Raw genomic sequence first — 16,498 nt, 5'->3', positions numbered from 1 at the left:
GGTCCTGTTCTCCCTGACGATCTGACTAACACTGTCCCAACCAGAATCCAGTCCCACAGAGGCCCTGTTCTCCCTGACGATCTGACTAACACTGTCTGTCCCAACCAGAATCCAGTCCCACAGAGGTCTTGTTCTCCGTGAAGATCTGACCATCACTGTCCCAACCAGAATCCAGTCCCACAGAGGTCCTGTTCCTCCTGACGATCTGACTAACACTGTAACAACCAGAATCCAGTCCCACAGAGATCCTGTTCTCCTTGACGATCTGACTAACACTGTCCCAACCAGAATCCAGTCCCACAGAGGACCTGTTCTCCCTGACGATCTGACTAACACTGTCCCAATCAGAATCCAGTCCCACAGAGGTCCTGTTCTCCCTGACGATCTGACTAACACTGTCTGTCCCAACCAGAATCCAGTCCCACAGAGGCCCTGTTCTCACTGACGATCTCACTAACACTGTCTGTCCCAACCAGAATCCAGTCCCGAAGAGGTCTTGTTCTCCCTGACGATCTGACTAACACTGTCCAAACCAGAATCCAGTCCCACAGAGGCCCTGTTCTCCCTGACGATCTGACTAACACTGTCTGTCCCAACCAGAATCCAGTCCCACAGAGGTCCTGTTCTCCCTGACGATCTGACTAACACTGTCTGTCCCAACCAGAATCCAGTCCCACAGAGATCCTGTTCTCCCTGACGATCTGACTAACACTGTCCCAACCAGAATCCAGTCCCACAGAGGTCCTGTTCTCCCTGACGATCTGACTAACACTGTCCCAACCAGAATCCAGTCCCACAGAGATCCTGTTCTCCCTGACAATCTGACTAACACTGTCTGTCCCAAACAGAATCCAGTCCCACAGAGGCCCTGTTCTCACTGACGATCTGACTAACACTGTTTGTCCCAACCAGAATCCAGTCCCACAGAGGTCTTGTTCTCCCTGACGATCTGACTAACACTGTCCCAACCAGAATCAAGTCCCACAGAGGACCTGTTCTCCCTGACGATCTGACTAACACTGTCTGTCCCAACCAGAATCCAGTCCCACAAAGGTCCTGCTCTCCCTGACGATCTGACTAACACTGTCTGTCCCAACCATAATCCAGTCCCACAGAGGTCCTGTTCTCCCTGACGATCTGACTAACACTGTCCCAACCAGAATCCAGTCCCACAGAGGTCCTGTTCTCCCTGACGATCTGACTAACACTGTCCCAACCAGAATCCAGTCCCACAGAGGTCCTGTTCTCCCTGACGATCTGACTAACACTGTCTGTCCCAACCAGAATCCAGTCCCACAGAGGTCCTGTTCTCCCTGGCGATCTGACTAACACTGTCTGTCCCAACCAGAATCCAGTCCCACAGAGGTCATGTTCTCCCTGACGATCTGACTATCAAATTCTGTCCCAACCAGAATCCAGTCCCACAGAGGTCCTGCTCTCCCTGACGATCTGACTAACACTGTCTGTCCCAACCAGAATCCAGTCCCACAGAGGTCCTGTTCTCCCTGACCATCTGACTAACACTGTCCCAACCAGAATCCAGTCCCACAGAGGTCCTGTTCTCCCTGACGATCTGACTAACACTGTCTGTCCCAACCAGAATCCAGTCCCACAGAGGACCTGTTCTCCCTGACGATCTGACTAACACTGTCCCAACCAGAATCCAGTCCCACAGAGGTCCTGTTCTCCCTGACGATCTGACTAACACTGTCTGTCCCAACCAGAATCCAGTCCCACAGAGGCCCTGTTCTCACTGACGATCTCACTAACACTGTCTGTCCCAACCAGAATCCAGTCCCACAGAGGTCTTGTTCTGCCTGATGATCTGACTAACACTGTCCCAACCAGAATCCAGTCCCACAGAGGCCCTGTTCTCCCTGACGATCTGACTAACACTGTCTGTCCCAACCAGAATCCAGTCCCACAGAGGTCCTGTTCTCCCTGACGATCTGACTAACACTGTCTGTCCCAACCAGAATCCAGTCCCACAGAGGTCTTGTTCTCCGTGAAGATCTGACAATCACAGTCCCAACCAGAATCCAGTCCCACAGAGGTCCTGTTCCTCCTGACGATCTGACTAACACTGTCCCAACCAGAATCCAGTCCCACAGAGGTCCTGTTCTCCCTGACGATATGACTAACACTGTCCCAACCAGAATCCAGTCCCACAGAGATCCTGTTCTCCCTGACAATCTGACTAACACTGTCTGTCCCAACCAGAATCCAGTCCCACAGAGGTCCTGTTCTCCCTGACGATCTGACTAACACTGTCTGTCCCAACCAGAATCCAGTCCCACAAAGGTCCTGCTCTCCCTGACGATCTGACTAACACTGTCTGTCCCAACCAGAATCCAGTCCCACAGAGGTCCTGTTCTCCCTGACCATCTGACTAACACTGTCCCAACCAGAATCCAGTCCCACAGAGGTCTTGTTCTCCCTGACGATCTGACTAACACTGTCTGTCCGAACCAGAATCCAGTCCCACAGAGGACCTGTTCTCCCTGACGATCTGACTAACACTGTCCCAACCAGAATCCAGTCCCACAGAGGTCCTGTTCTCCCTGACGATCTGACTAACACTGTCTGTCCCAACCAGAATCCAGTCCCACAGAGGCCCTGTTCTCACTGACGATCTGACTAACACTGTCTGTCCCAACCAGAATCCAGTCCCACAGAGGTCTTGTTCTCCGTGACGATCTGACAATCACTGTCCCAACCAGAATCCAGTCCCACAGAGGTCCTGTTCTCCCTGACGATCTGACTAACACTGTCCGAACCAGAATCCAGTCCCACAAAGGTCCTGTTCTCCCTGACGATCTGATTAACAGTGTCCCAACCAGAATCCAGTCCCACAGAGGTCCTGTTCTCCCTGACGATCTGACTAACACTGTCTGTCCCAACCAGAATCCAGTCCCACAGAGGTCTTGTTCTCCCTGACGATCTGACTAACACTGTCCCAACCAGAATCCAGTCCCACAGAGGCCCTGTTCTCCCTGACGATCTGACTAACACTGTCTGTCCCAACCAGAATCCAGTCCCACAGAGGTCTTGTTCTCCGTGACGATCTGACAATCACTGTCCCAACCAGAATCCAGTCCCACAGAGGTCCTGTTCTCCCTGACGATCTGACTAACACTGTCCGAACCAGAATCCAGTCCCACAAAGGTCCTGTTCTCCCTGACGATCTGATTAACAGTGTCCCAACCAGAATCCAGTCCCACAGAGGTCCTGTTCTCCCTGACGATCTGACTAACACTGTCTGTGCCAACCAGAATCCAGTCCCACAGAGGTCCTGTTCTCCCTGACGATCTGACTAACACTGTCTGTCCCAACCAGAATCCCGTCCCACAGAGGTCTTGTTCTCCGTGACGATCTGACAATCACTGTCCCAACCAGAATCCAGTCCCACAGAGGTCCTGTTCCTCCTGACGATCTGACTAACACTGTCTGTCCCAACCAGAATCCAGTCCCACAGAGATCCTGTTCTCCCTGACGATCTGACTAACACTGTCCCAACCAGAATCCAGTCCCACAGAGGTCCTGTTCTCCCTGACGATCTGACTAACACTGTCCCAACCACAATCCAGTCCCACAGAGGCCCTGTTCTCCCTGACAATCTGACTAACACTGTCTGTCCCAACCAGAATCGAGTCCCACAGAGGTCCTGTTCTCCCTGACGATCTGACTAACACTGTCTGTCCCAACCAGAATCCAGTCCCACAGAGGCCCTGTTCTCACTGACGATCTGACTAACACTGTCTGTCCCAACCAGAATCCTGTCCCACAGAGGTCTTGTTCTCCCTGACGATCTGACTAACACTGTCCCAACCAGAATCAAGTCCCACAGAGGACCTGTTCTCCCTGACGATCTGACTAACACTGTCTGTCCCAACCAGAATCCAGTCCCACAAAGGTCCTGCTCTCCCTGACGATCTGACTAACACTGTCTGTCCCAACCAGAATCCAGTCCCACAGAGGTCCTGTTCTCCCTGACGATCTGACTAACACTGTCCCAACCAGAATCCAGTCCCACAGAGGTCCTATTCTCCCTGACGATCTGACTAACACTGTCTGTCCCAACCAGAATCCAGTCCCACAGAGGTCCTGTTCTCCCTGACGATCTGACTAACACTGTCCCAACCAGAATCCAGTCCCACAGAGGTCCTGTTCTCCCTGACGATCTGACTAACACTGTCTGTACCAACCAGAATCCAGTCGCACAGAGGTCCTGTTCTCCCTGACAATCTGACTAACACTGTCCCAACCAGAATCCAGTCCCACAGAGGTCCTGTTCTCCCTGACGATCTGACTAACACTGTCCCAACCAGAATCCAGTCCCACAGAGGTCCTGTTCTCCCTGACGATCTGACTAACACTGTCTGTACCAACCGGAATCCAGTCGCACAGAGGTCCTGTTCTGCCTGACAATCTGACTAACACTGTCCCAACCAGAATCCAGTCCCACAGAGGCCCTGTTCTCCATGACGATCTGACTAACTCTGTCTGTCCCAACCAGAATCCAGTCCCACAGAGGCCCTGTTCTCACTGACGATCTCACTAACACTGTCTGTCCCAACCAGAATCCAGTCCCACAGAGGTCTTGTTCTCCCTGACGATCTGACTAACACTGTCCCAACCAGAATCCAGTCCCACAGAGGCCATGTTCTCCCTGACGATCTGACTAACACTGTCTGTCCCAACCAGAATCCAGTCCCACAGAGGTCCTGTTCTCCCTGACGATCTGACTAACACTGTCTGTCCCAACCAGAATCCAGTCCCACAGAGGTCTTGTTCTCCGTGAAGATCTGACAATCACAGTCCCAACCAGAATCCAGTCCCACAGAGGTCCTGTTCCTCCTGACGATCTGACTAACACTGTCCCAACCACAATCCAGTCCCACAGAGATCCTGTTCTCCCTGACGATCTGACTAACACTGTCCCAACCAGAATCCAGTCCCACAGAGGTCCTGTTCTCCCTGACGATCTGACTAACACTGTCCCAACCAGAATCCAGTCCCACAGAGATCCTGTTCTCCCTGACAATCTGACTAACACTGTCTGTCCCAACCAGAATCCAGTCCCACAGAGGTCCTGTTCTCCCTGACGATCTGACTAACACTGTCTGTCCCAACCAGAATCCAGTCCCACAGAGGCCCTGTTCTCACTGACGATCTGACTAACACTGTCTGTCCCAACCAGAATCCAGTCCCACAGAGGTCTTGTTCTCCCTGACGATCTGACTAACACTGTCCCAAACAGAATCAAGTCCCACAGAGGACCTGTTCTCCCTGACGATCTGACTAACACTGTCTGTCCCAACCAGAATCCAGTCCCACAAAGGTCCTGCTCTCCCTGACGATCTGACTAACACTGTCTGTCCCAACCAGAATCCAGTCCAACAGAGGTCCTGTTCTCCCTGACCATCTGACTAACACTGTCCCAACCAGAATCCAGTCCCACAGAGGTCTTGTTCTCCCTGACCATCTGACTAACACTGTCTGTCCGAACCAGAATCCAGTCCCACAGAGGACCTGTTCTCCCTGACGATCTGACTAACACTGTCCCAACCAGAATCCAGTCCCACAGAGGTCCTGTTCTCCCTGATGATCTGACTAACACTGTCTGTCCCAACCAGAATCCAGTCCCACAGAGGTCCTGTTCTCCCTGACGATCTGACTAACACTGTCTGTACCAACCAGAATCCAGTCGCACAGAGGTCCTGTTCTCCCTGACAATCTGACTAACACTGTCCCAACCAGAATCCAGTCCCACAGAGGTCCTGTTCTCCCTGACGATCTGACTAACACTGTCCCAACCAGAATCCAGTCCCACAGAGGTCCTGTTCTCCCTGACGATCTGACTAACACTGTCTGTACCAACCGGAATCCAGTCGCACAGAGGTCCTGTTCTGCCTGACAATCTGACTAACACTGTCCCAACCAGAATCCAGTCCCACAGAGGCCCTGTTCTCCATGACGATCTGACTAACTCTGTCTGTCCCAACCAGAATCCAGTCCCACAGAGGCCCTGTTCTCACTGACGATCTCACTAACACTGTCTGTCCCAACCAGAATCCAGTCCCACAGAGGTCTTGTTCTCCCTGACGATCTGACTAACACTGTCCCAACCAGAATCCAGTCCCACAGAGGCCCTGTTCTCCCTGACGATCTGACTAACACTGTCTGTCCCAACCAGAATCCAGTCCCACAGAGGTCCTGTTCTCCCTGACGATCTGACTAACACTGTCTGTCCCAACCAGAATCCAGTCCCACAGAGGTCTTGTTCTCCGTGAAGATCTGACAATCACAGTCCCAACCAGAATCCAGTCCCACAGAGGTCCTGTTCCTCCTGACGATCTGACTAACACTGTCCCAACCACAATCCAGTCCCACAGAGATCCTGTTCTCCCTGACGATCTGACTAACACTGTCCCAACCAGAATCCAGTCCCACAGAGGTCCTGTTCTCCCTGACGATCTGACTAACACTGTCCCAACCAGAATCCAGTCCCACAGAGATCCTGTTCTCCCTGACAATCTGACTAACACTGTCTGTCCCAACCAGAATCCAGTCCCACAGAGGTCCTGTTCTCCCTGACGATCTGACTAACACTGTCTGTCCCAACCAGAATCCAGTCCCACAGAGGCCCTGTTCTCCCTGGCGATCTGACTAACACTGTCTGTCCCAACCAGAATCCAGTCCCACAGAGGTCATGTTCTCCCTGACGATCTGACTATCAAATTCTGTCCCAACCAGAATCCAGTCCCACAGAGGTCCTGCTCTCCCTGACGATCTGACTAACACTGTCTGTCCCAACCAGAATCCAGTCCCACAGAGGTCCTGTTCTCCCTGACCATCTGACTAACACTGTCCCAACCAGAATCCAGTCCCACAGAGGTCCTGTTCTCCCTGACGATCTGACTAACACTGTCTGTCCCAACCAGAATCCAGTCCCACAGAGGACCTGTTCTCCCTGACGATCTGACTAACACTGTCCCAACCAGAATCCAGTCCCACAGAGGTCCTGTTCTCCCTGACGATCTGACTAACACTGTCTGTCCCAACCAGAATCCAGTCCCACAGAGGCCCTGTTCTCACTGACGATCTCACTAACACTGTCTGTCCCAACCAGAATCCAGTCCCACAGAGGTCTTGTTCTGCCTGATGATCTGACTAACACTGTCCCAACCAGAATCCAGTCCCACAGAGGCCCTGTTCTCCCTGACGATCTGACTAACACTGTCTGTCCCAACCAGAATCCAGTCCCACAGAGGTCCTGTTCTCCCTGACGATCTGACTAACACTGTCTGTCCCAACCAGAATCCAGTCCCACAGAGGTCTTGTTCTCCGTGAAGATCTGACAATCACAGTCCCAACCAGAATCCAGTCCCACAGAGGTCCTGTTCCTCCTGACGATCTGACTAACACTGTCCCAACCAGAATCCAGTCCCACAGAGATCCTGTTCTCCCTGACGATCTGACTAACACTGTCCCAACCAGAATCCAGTCCCACAGAGGTCCTGTTCTCCCTGACGATATGACTAACACTGTCCCAACCAGAATCCAGTCCCACAGAGATCCTGTTCTCCCTGACAATCTGACTAACACTGTCTGTCCCAACCAGAATCCAGTCCCACAGAGGTCCTGTTCTCCCTGACGATCTGACTAACACTGTCTGTCCCAACCAGAATCCAGTCCCACAAAGGTCCTGCTCTCCCTGACGATCTGACTAACACTGTCTGTCCCAACCAGAATCCAGTCCCACAGAGGTCCTGTTCTCCCTGACCATCTGACTAACACTGTCCCAACCAGAATCCAGTCCCACAGAGGTCTTGTTCTCCCTGACGATCTGACTAACACTGTCTGTCCGAACCAGAATCCAGTCCCACAGAGGACCTGTTCTCCCTGACGATCTGACTAACACTGTCCCAACCAGAATCCAGTCCCACAGAGGTCCTGTTCTCCCTGACGATCTGACTAACACTGTCTGTCCCAACCAGAATCCAGTCCCACAGAGGCCCTGTTCTCACTGACGATCTGACTAACACTGTCTGTCCCAACCAGAATCCAGTCCCACAGAGGTCTTGTTCTCCGTGACGATCTGACAATCACTGTCCCAACCAGAATCCAGTCCCACAGAGGTCCTGTTCTCCCTGACGATCTGACTAACACTGTCTGAACCAGAATCCAGTCCCACAAAGGTCCTGTTCTCCCTGACGATCTGATTAACAGTGTCCCAACCAGAATCCAGTCCCACAGAGGTCCTGTTCTCCCTGACGATCTGACTAACACTGTCTGTCCCAACCAGAATCCAGTCCCACAGAGGTCTTGTTCTCCCTGACGATCTGACTAACACTGTCCCAACCAGAATCCAGTCCCACAGAGGCCCTGTTCTCCCTGACGATCTGACTAACACTGTCTGTCCCAACCAGAATCCAGTCCCACAGAGGTCTTGTTCTCCGTGACGATCTGACAATCACTGTCCCAACCAGAATCCAGTCCCACAGAGGTCCTGTTCTCCCTGACGATCTGACTAACACTGTCCGAACCAGAATCCAGTCCCACAAAGGTCCTGTTCTCCCTGACGATCTGATTAACAGTGTCCCAACCAGAATCCAGTCCCACAGAGGTCCTGTTCTCCCTGACGATCTGACTAACACTGTCTGTGCCAACCAGAATCCAGTCCCACAGAGGTCCTGTTCTCCCTGACGATCTGACTAACACTGTCTGTCCCAACCAGAATCCCGTCCCACAGAGGTCTTGTTCTCCGTGACGATCTGACAATCACTGTCCCAACCAGAATCCAGTCCCACAGAGGTCCTGTTCCTCCTGACGATCTGACTAACACTGTCTGTCCCAACCAGAATCCAGTCCCACAGAGATCCTGTTCTCCCTGACGATCTGACTAACACTGTCCCAACCAGAATCCAGTCCCACAGAGGTCCTGTTCTCCCTGACGATCTGACTAACACTGTCCCAACCACAATCCAGTCCCACAGAGGCCCTGTTCTCCCTGACAATCTGACTAACACTGTCTGTCCCAACCAGAATCGAGTCCCACAGAGGTCCTGTTCTCCCTGACGATCTGACTAACACTGTCTGTCCCAACCAGAATCCAGTCCCACAGAGGCCCTGTTCTCACTGACGATCTGACTAACACTGTCTGTCCCAACCAGAATCCTGTCCCACAGAGGTCTTGTTCTCCCTGACGATCTGACTAACACTGTCCCAACCAGAATCAAGTCCCACAGAGGACCTGTTCTCCCTGACGATCTGACTAACACTGTCTGTCCCAACCAGAATCCAGTCCCACAAAGGTCCTGCTCTCCCTGACGATCTGACTAACACTGTCTGTCCCAACCAGAATCCAGTCCCACAGAGGTCCTGTTCTCCCTGACGATCTGACTAACACTGTCCCAACCAGAATCCAGTCCCACAGAGGTCCTATTCTCCCTGACGATCTGACTAACACTGTCTGTCCCAACCAGAATCCAGTCCCACAGAGGTCCTGTTCTCCCTGACGATCTGACTAACACTGTCCCAACCAGAATCCAGTCCCACAGAGGTCCTGTTCTCCCTGACGATCTGACTAACACTGTCTGTACCAACCAGAATCCAGTCGCACAGAGGTCCTGTTCTCCCTGACAATCTGACTAACACTGTCCCAACCAGAATCCAGTCCCACAGAGGTCCTGTTCTCCCTGACGATCTGACTAACACTGTCCCAACCAGAATCCAGTCCCACAGAGGTCCTGTTCTCCCTGACGATCTGACTAACACTGTCTGTACCAACCGGAATCCAGTCGCACAGAGGTCCTGTTCTGCCTGACAATCTGACTAACACTGTCCCAACCAGAATCCAGTCCCACAGAGGCCCTGTTCTCCATGACGATCTGACTAACTCTGTCTGTCCCAACCAGAATCCAGTCCCACAGAGGCCCTGTTCTCACTGACGATCTCACTAACACTGTCTGTCCCAACCAGAATCCAGTCCCACAGAGGTCTTGTTCTCCCTGACGATCTGACTAACACTGTCCCAACCAGAATCCAGTCCCACAGAGGCCATGTTCTCCCTGACGATCTGACTAACACTGTCTGTCCCAACCAGAATCCAGTCCCACAGAGGTCCTGTTCTCCCTGACGATCTGACTAACACTGTCTGTCCCAACCAGAATCCAGTCCCACAGAGGTCTTGTTCTCCGTGAAGATCTGACAATCACAGTCCCAACCAGAATCCAGTCCCACAGAGGTCCTGTTCCTCCTGACGATCTGACTAACACTGTCCCAACCACAATCCAGTCCCACAGAGATCCTGTTCTCCCTGACGATCTGACTAACACTGTCCCAACCAGAATCCAGTCCCACAGAGGTCCTGTTCTCCCTGACGATCTGACTAACACTGTCCCAACCAGAATCCAGTCCCACAGAGATCCTGTTCTCCCTGACAATCTGACTAACACTGTCTGTCCCAACCAGAATCCAGTCCCACAGAGGTCCTGTTCTCCCTGACGATCTGACTAACACTGTCTGTCCCAACCAGAATCCAGTCCCACAGAGGCCCTGTTCTCACTGACGATCTGACTAACACTGTCTGTCCCAACCAGAATCCAGTCCCACAGAGGTCTTGTTCTCCCTGACGATCTGACTAACACTGTCCCAAACAGAATCAAGTCCCACAGAGGACCTGTTCTCCCTGACGATCTGACTAACACTGTCTGTCCCAACCAGAATCCAGTCCCACAAAGGTCCTGCTCTCCCTGACGATCTGACTAACACTGTCTGTCCCAACCAGAATCCAGTCCAACAGAGGTCCTGTTCTCCCTGACCATCTGACTAACACTGTCCCAACCAGAATCCAGTCCCACAGAGGTCTTGTTCTCCCTGACGATCTGACTAACACTGTCTGTCCGAACCAGAATCCAGTCCCACAGAGGACCTGTTCTCCCTGACGATCTGACTAACACTGTCCCAACCAGAATCCAGTCCCACAGAGGTCCTGTTCTCCCTGATGATCTGACTAACACTGTCTGTCCCAACCAGAATCCAGTCCCACAGAGGTCCTGTTCTCCCTGACGATCTGACTAACACTGTCTGTACCAACCAGAATCCAGTCGCACAGAGGTCCTGTTCTCCCTGACAATCTGACTAACACTGTCCCAACCAGAATCCAGTCCCACAGAGGTCCTGTTCTCCCTGACGATCTGACTAACACTGTCCCAACCAGAATCCAGTCCCACAGAGGTCCTGTTCTCCCTGACGATCTGACTAACACTGTCTGTACCAACCGGAATCCAGTCGCACAGAGGTCCTGTTCTGCCTGACAATCTGACTAACACTGTCCCAACCAGAATCCAGTCCCACAGAGGCCCTGTTCTCCATGACGATCTGACTAACTCTGTCTGTCCCAACCAGAATCCAGTCCCACAGAGGCCCTGTTCTCACTGACGATCTCACTAACACTGTCTGTCCCAACCAGAATCCAGTCCCACAGAGGTCTTGTTCTCCCTGACGATCTGACTAACACTGTCCCAACCAGAATCCAGTCCCACAGAGGCCCTGTTCTCCCTGACGATCTGACTAACACTGTCTGTCCCAACCAGAATCCAGTCCCACAGAGGTCCTGTTCTCCCTGACGATCTGACTAACACTGTCTGTCCCAACCAGAATCCAGTCCCACAGAGGTCTTGTTCTCCGTGAAGATCTGACAATCACAGTCCCAACCAGAATCCAGTCCCACAGAGGTCCTGTTCCTCCTGACGATCTGACTAACACTGTCCCAACCACAATCCAGTCCCACAGAGATCCTGTTCTCCCTGACGATCTGACTAACACTGTCCCAACCAGAATCCAGTCCCACAGAGGTCCTGTTCTCCCTGACGATCTGACTAACACTGTCCCAACCAGAATCCAGTCCCACAGAGATCCTGTTCTCCCTGACAATCTGACTAACACTGTCTGTCCCAACCAGAATCCAGTCCCACAGAGGTCCTGTTCTCCCTGACGATCTGACTAACACTGTCTGTCCCAACCAGAATCCAGTCCCACAGAGGCCCTGTTCTCACTGACGATCTGACTAACACTGTCTGTCCCAACCAGAATCCAGTCCCACAGAGGTCTTGTTCTCCCTGACGATCTGACTAACACTGTCCCAAACAGAATCAAGTCCCACAGAGGACCTGTTCTCCCTGACGATCTGACTAACACTGTCTGTCCCAACCAGAATCCAGTCCCACAAAGGTCCTGCTCTCCCTGACGATCTGACTAACACTGTCTGTCCCAACCAGAATCCAGTCCAACAGAGGTCCTGTTCTCCCTGACCATCTGACTAACACTGTCCCAACCAGAATCCAGTCCCACAGAGGTCTTGTTCTCCCTGACGATCTGACTAACACTGTCTGTCCGAACCAGAATCCAGTCCCACAGAGGACCTGTTCTCCCTGACGATCTGACTAACACTGTCCCAACCAGAATCCAGTCCCACAGAGGTCCTGTTCTCCCTGATGATCTGACTAACACTGTCTGTCCCAACCAGAATCCAGTCCCACAGAGGCCCTGTTCTCACTGACGATCTGACTAACACTGTCTGTCCCAACCAGAATCCAGTCCCACAGAGGTCTTGTTCTCCCTGACGATCTGACTAACACTGTCCCAACCAGAATCCAGTCCCACAGAGGCCCTGTTCTCCCTGACGATCTGACTAACACTGTCTGTCCCAACCAGAATCCAGTCCCACAGAGGTCTTGTTCTCCGTGACGATCTGACAATCACTGTCCCAACCAGAATCCAGTCCCACAGAGGTCCTGTTCTCCCTGACGATCTGACTAACACTGTCCGAACCAGAATCCAGTCCCACAAAGGTCCTGTTCTCCCTGACGATCTGATTAACAGTGTCCCAACCAGAATCCAGTCCCACAGAGGTCCTGTTCTCCCTGACGATCTGACTAACACTGTCTGTCCCAACCAGAATCCAGTCCCACAGAGGTCTTGTTCTCCCTGACGATCTGACTAACACTGTCCCAACCAGAATCCAGTCCCACAGAGGCCCTGTTCTCCCTGACGATCTGACTAACACTGTCTGTCCCAACCAGAATCCAGTCCCACAGAGGTCTTGTTCTCCGTGACGATCTGACAATCACTGTCCCAACCAGAATCCAGTCCCACAGAGGTCCTGTTCTCCCTGACGATCTGACTAACACTGTCCGAACCAGAATCCAGTCCCACAAAGATCCTGTTCTCCCTGACGATCTGATTAACAGTGTCCCAACCAGAATCCAGTCCCACAGAGGTCCTGTTCTCCCTGACGATCTGACTAACACTGTCTGTCCCAACCAGAATCCAGTCCCACAGAGGTCCTGTTCCTCCTGACGATCTGACTAACACTGTCTGTCCCAACCAGAATCCAGTCCCACAGAGATCCTGTTCTCCCTGACGATCTTACTAACACTGTCCCAACCAGAATCCAGTCCCACAGAGGTCCTGTTCTCCCTGACGATCTGACTAACACTGTCCCAACCAGAATCCAGTCCCACAGAGGCCCTGTTCTCCCTGACAATCTGACTAACACTGTCTGTCCCAACCAGAATCGAGTCCCACAGAGGTCCTGTTCTCCCTGACGATCTGACTAACACTGTCTGTCCCAACCAGAATCCAGTCCCACAGAGGCCCTGTTCTCACTGACGATCTGACTAACACTGTCTGTCCCAACCAGAATCCTGTCCCACAGAGGTCTTGTTCTCCCTGACGATCTGACTAACACTGTCCCAACCAGAATCAAGTCCCACAGAGGACCTGTTCTCCCTGACGATCTGACTAACACTGTCTGTCCCAACCAGAATCCAGTCCCACAAAGGTCCTGCTCTCCCTGACTATCTGACTAACACTGTCTGTCCCAACCAGAATCCAGTCCCACAGAGGTCCTGTTCTCCCTGACGATCTGACTAACACTGTCCCAACCAGAATCCAGTCCCACAGAGGTCCTGTTCTCCATGACGATCTGACTAACTCTGTCTGTCCCAACCAGAATCCAGTCCCACAGAGGCCCTGTTCTCACTGACGATCTCACTAACACTGTCTGTCCCAACCAGAATCCAGTCCCACAGAGGTCTTGTTCTCCCTGACGATCTGACTAACACTGTCCCAACCAGAATCCAGTCCCACAGAGGCCCTGTTCTCCCTGACAATCTGACTAACACTGTCTGTCCCAACCAGAATCGAGTCCCACAGAGGTCCTGTTCTCCCTGACGATCTGACTAACACTGTCTGTCCCAACCAGAATCCAGTCCCACAGAGGCCCTGTTCTCCCTGACGATCTGACTAACACTGTCCCAACCAGAATCCAGTCCCACAGAGGTCCTGTTCTCCATGACGATCTGACTAACTCTGTCTGTCCCAACCAGAATCCAGTCCCACAGAGGCCCTGTTCTCACTGACGATCTCACTAACACTGTCTGTCCCAACCAGAATCCAGTCCCACAGAGGTCTTGTTCTCCCTGACGATCTGACTAACACTGTCCCAACCAGAATCCAGTCCCACAGAGGCCCTGTTCTCCCTGACGATCTGACTAACACTGTCTGTCCCAACCAGAATCCAGTCCCACAGAGGTCCTGTTCTCCCTGACGATCTGACTAACACTGTCTGTCCCAACCAGAATCCAGTCCCACAGAGGTCTTGTTCTCCGTGAAGATCTGACAATCACAGTCCCAACCAGAATCCAGTCCCACAGAGGTCCTGTTCCTCCTGACGATCTGACTAACACTGTCCCAACCAGAATCCAGTCCCACAGAGATCCTGTTCTCCCTGACGATCTGACTAACACTGTCCCAACCAGAATCCAGTCCCACAGAGGTCCTGTTCTCCCTGACGATCTGACTAACACTGTCCCAACCAGAATCCAGTCCCACAGAGATCCTGTTCTCCCTGACAATCTGACTAACACTGTCTGTCCCAACCAGAATCCAGTCCCACAGAGGTCCTGTTCTCCCTGACGATCTGACTAACACTGTCTGTCCCAACCAGAACCCAGTCCCACAGAGGCCCTGTTCTCACTGACGATCTGACTAACACTGTCTGTCCCAACCAGAATCCAGTCCCACAGAGGTCTTGTTCTCCCTGACGATCTGACTAACACTGTCCCAAACAGAATCAAGTCCCACAGAGGACCTGTTCTCCCTGACGATCTGACTAACACTGTCTGTCCCAACCAGAATCCAGTCCCACAAAGGTCCTGCTCTCCCTGACGATCTGACTAACACTGTCTGTCCCAACCAGAATCCAGTCCCACAGAGGTCCTGTTCTCCCTGACCATCTGACTAACACTGTCCCAACCAGAATCCAGTCCCACAGAGGTCTTGTTCTCCCTGACGATCTGACTAACACTGTCTGTCCGAACCAGAATCCAGTCCCACAGAGGACCTGTTCTCCCTGACGATCTGACTAACACTGTCCCAACCAGAATCCAGTCCCACAGAGGTCCTGTTCTCCCTGACGATCTGACTAACACTGTCTGTCCCAACCAGAATCCAGTCCCACAGAGGCCCTGTTCTCACTGACGATCTGACTAACACTGTCTGTCCCAACCAGAATCCAGTCCCACAGAGGTCTTGTTCTCCCTGACGATCTGACTAACACTGTCCCAACCAGAATCCAGTCCCACAGAGGCCCTGTTCTCCCTGACGATCTGACTAACACTGTCTGTCCCAACCAGAATCCAGTCCCACAGAGGTCCTGTTCCTACTGACGATCTGACTAACACTGTCCCAACCAGAATCCAGTCCCACAGAGATCCTGTTCTCCCTGACGATCTGACTAACACTGTCCCAACCAGAATCCAGTCCCACAGAGGTCCTGTTCTCACTGACGATCTGACTAACACTGTCTGTCCCAACCAGAATCCAGTCCCACAGAGGTCTTGTTCTCCCTGACGATCTGACTAACACTGTCCCAACCAGAATCCAGTCCCACAGAGGCCCTGTTCTCCCTGACGATCTGACTAACACTGTCTGTCCCAACCAGAATCCAGTCCCACAGAGGTCTTGTTCTCCGTGACGATCTGACAATCACTGTCCCAACCAGAATCCAGTCCCACAGAGGTCCTGTTCTCCCTGACGATCTGACTAACACTGTCCGAACCAGAATCCAGTCCCACAAAGGTCCTGTTCTCCCTGACGATCTGATTAACAGTGTCCCAACCAGAATCCAGTCCCACAGAGGTCCTGTTCTCCCTGACGATCTGACTAACACTGTCTGTCCCAACCAGAATCCAGTCCCACAGAGGTCTTGTTCTCCCTGACGATCTGAATAACACTGTCCCAACCAGAATCCAGTCCCACAGAGGCCCTGTTCTCCCTGACGATCTGACTAACACTGTCTGTCCCAACCAGAATCCAGTCCCACAGAGGTCTTGTTCTCCGTGACGATCTGACAATCACTGTCCCAACCAGAATCCAGTCCCACAGAGGTCCTGTTCTCCCTGACGATCTGACTAACACTGTCCGAACC

This window comes from Salmo salar, chromosome 18, assembly GCF_965601325.2.
Source record: "Salmo salar chromosome 18, fSalSal1, whole genome shotgun sequence".
Lineage (NCBI taxonomy): Eukaryota > Metazoa > Chordata > Actinopteri > Salmoniformes > Salmonidae > Salmo > Salmo salar.
This window is presented reverse-complemented; position numbering follows the sequence as displayed.